General features: G+C 47.8%; 1 long non-coding RNA gene across 1 annotated transcript; it reads right to left on the bottom strand.

Annotated features, from left to right (window-relative positions):
- Positions 1-521: 521 nt before the first annotated feature.
- LOC309638788 lies at positions 522-1,783 on the bottom strand. Its single transcript, XR_014251297.1, has 2 exons — positions 1,701-1,783; positions 522-1,394 (listed from the first exon to the last, which is right to left on the bottom strand). It is a non-coding gene; the product is annotated as an uncharacterized lncRNA (long non-coding RNA).
- Between the last annotated feature and the right edge of the window lie 1,628 nt (positions 1,784-3,411).

The following is a 3,411-nucleotide window of genomic DNA, read 5'->3' as shown; positions in this document are numbered from 1 at the left end:
ATACGAATTAAGCGGGCAATTGAGAGTAATCAATTCTATAATTCAGACCTTTACTACACTATTTTTCCAGCAGGTGGGATGAACTGAGGAGTGGAAAAAGTTCATGGCAACAGAGAGGTCACTCAAAAAATAATTGTGGACTAAATAAACTAAGGGCTTATGTTTTTCTTTTCACAAGTTGGATTAAGAGAAACTCATTTTCTAGCATGGTCTCCTGAACATATATTTTTAAGCCCTTCTTGAAGTTGCCTACTTAGCTCTTTCAACTCTGGCACCAAGGGTATATGTTCCTACTTTGCTCCTGTCACTACTTTGGCCACATCCTCAGATTTCTCCCAGGATGCTCCTAGGTCTTAAAGGATGTTTGCCTCCCCCCTTCCCCACCTCCCAAATTCATTCAATTAACACAGGTACTGAAAGCTTACAAAGGCCAACCACTCTTCTAGGCATGCTGGGAATATAACAGGAAAATGAAACAGGCAAAAAATTACTGTTTGCATGAAGCTTACATGGAGCACACATTTTTTAAAATAATTAATTAATTAATTAATTTATTTATTTTTGGCTGTGTTGGGTCTTTGTTGCTGCGCACGGGATTTTCTCTAGCTGCAGTGAGCGGGGGCTACTCTTGGTTGCGGTGCGCGGGCTGCTCATTGGGTGACTTCTCTTGTTGCCGAGCACGGGCTGTAGGTGTGCGGGCCTCAGTAGTTGTGGCACTCGGGCTCAGTAGTTGTGGCTCGCAGGCTCTAGAGCACAGGCTCAGTAGTTGTGGTGCACGGGCCCAGTTGCTCCGCGGCATGTGGGATCTTCCCGGACTAGGGCTCAAACCCGTGTCCCCTGCACTGGAAGGTGGATTCTTAACCGCTGTGCCACCAGGAAAGCCTGGAGCACACATTAATCTGTGTTTAATGTTAAAATTAATCGATAATTTAAAAATTAATTGATAGTCAATCTAAGAAAGAAATGGACAATTTTATTCGAGCCAACCTGAGGGTTATAACCCAGGAGATAGTCTTTCAGAAAGCTCTGAGGACTGATCTGCCCATTAGAGGTCAAAGCACAGCTATGTAAGTTTTTGAGACAAACGGTTATATATCAAAATAACATATTGACAGTTTACATAGTCCAACAAGGTGATAGTGGGTCATTGTGACCCCTTACAGGATTGAGAAAGGAATATTATCTCCTAAGGAATTACCTTGCTGGTGCCAGGAGGATGTTGCCTTTTTTTTGGCTAGTAGGCATTCCTGTGTCTTCCAAGGGGATCTAATTAATGTGTAATGCAGATGCACAATACACACAAAAGGGGAGAGGGTAGTGGCTCAGATGGCAGAAAAAAGTGCATGTTAAATTTTTCTTGTCTTGCCTTTAAAATAATTTTGTTACGGGCTTCCCTGGTGGCGCAGTGGTTGAGAATCTGCCTGCCAGTGCAGGGGACACGGGTTCGAGCCCTGGTCCGGGAAGATCCCACATGCCACGGAGCAACTGGGCCCGTGAGCCACAACTACTGAGCCTGCGCGTCTGGAGCCTGTGCTCCACAACAAGAGAGGCCGCGATAGTGAGAGGCCCGCGCACCGCGATGAAGAGTGGCCCCCACTTGCCGCAACTAGAGAAAGCCCTCGCACAGAAACGAAGACCCAACACAGCCAAAAATTAATTAATTAATTAATTAATTAAAAAAGAAATAATAATTTTGTTACATCAGTGTGTGTGTGTGTATACAGATGATAAACATAATGAAGCATAAATATATAGAATGTTATAAAAGAATAACTGCTGTATAGAAAAATGAAGCAGAGAAAGGGAATAGAAGATGTTCTGTGTACACTAATTAGTTTTTTGGTAGGGAGGCTGCATTTTAAGAGACCCCAGAACTAATTCTTCAATATAAATCATATTTACCTTGTGATGGTATGGGTAAAAGTGATTGAAGCCTTAAACAACTTTAGGAGGCTCTTTTTTTTTTTTAAATTCCAGTTCCTCTCTTTCTCCATATTCTTTCCTTTTCATTCTTGTTTCATCTTTTCATCCCTTTTCCTTGTTGCTGTACAACTTTCTTTAACGAATCATTAGAATGGTGCAATAGAGCAGTTCCACTAACTAGGATTTAAAACCAGTTACCTATCTGAAGCTCAGCTTCTTCATCTGTAAAATGGGGATAACAGAAAACATATTGTGGTGTTGTGAGGATTAGAGATGCAGCATGTTTGCCTTAATGTACAGTGTCTAATTGTAGGCTTCTTTAAACGGTAGCACATCTGCTCTTTATACAGTAAGTGAATAATGGGTGCCCACCTAGAAGTAACTGTCTGGGAAATTTAGAAAAAAAGGGGACTAAGACCCAAACCAGGAAGGAGTCATCCAGCATACTTAACTATTTCTGACAAAGGGCTTTACTAATATCTATTTTGAGATGGATAGGGTAAGCGCTCCAGACTTGCTGGAATATAAAGTTTCCTTCCATAGCACTGATTTAGCTCTTCCCAGCTAATCTTTTTGTTCTCTTTTTTAAACACGCAAGACAATCCAGTAAACAATAATGCCTCTAATAAGCATGCTATGTTTCAGGTACGTTTAAGGATAGAAATTCACTTGATCCTTCAATGACCCTGTGTGGCAGGCACCGTCACCATGTGCAGTTAGAGCTGTGGATATGGGGGGGGGGGTGCCCCAGAGGGTGGACTCGGGTGTGGGTGCCGCAGTGGTGCCGGTCAGGGGCGCAAGCACACGAGGACACCTGGCCAGGAGTGCTCTCTGTTTCACTGGCCCCGAGTTGGGGTTCGTGCCAACAGAACAGCGAAAAAAACCTTGCAGCACTCCTAACGACCCGTTAGTTCCTTTGGGGTTCCCGTGAGCGCCCCTGTAATGGGCAGCGACCTTCTTCCCTCCTGCCACGAGGAACGTGGTTAGGAGGTAGGCGCCGTGGTGACCCCCAGCCCCCCTCGGACTAGGAAAACGAGCTACACGCTTAGTTTCGGTCACTTAAGATTTTAAAGAGGGGCGGGCCTCCTGAGGAGGTGGCGTGGCGCCGAGATGAGTGTGGAACCCCGAAGGCCTCCGAGGGGCTGGAACGCCCGTCTTCCTCCCACCCTCCCGCTCCACCTCTGGGCTGCCTGGCCGCCGGGCCGGGACTTGCCTGGAGGCCCCCGGCCAGCCGGGGGCGGGCTGTGGGCGGGGCCTCCGCGCGTCACGGCCTGGCTCCGCCCCCGGGCCTCCGCGGCGCCCTCCTCCCCGCCTCGGCCTCTCTCCAGCTCAGTGCTCGCTCCACGTCCCACGCTGCAGCCTCGAGCGCCCGCGAGAGGCAGCTTCGCGGTCGCCGCGCACGCGCCCCAGTCTCTCGCTCACGGCTCTCCCCACGCGAGTGCCTCGCCCGCGAGCGCACGTTCGTTTCTCCTCGCGCGTCCGGCTCTC

This window comes from Balaenoptera physalus (genome assembly GCF_965194825.1).
Source record: "Balaenoptera physalus genome assembly, chromosome: 11".
Taxonomy (NCBI): Eukaryota; Metazoa; Chordata; class Mammalia; order Artiodactyla; family Balaenopteridae; genus Balaenoptera; species Balaenoptera physalus.
This window is presented reverse-complemented; position numbering and strand designations above follow the sequence as displayed.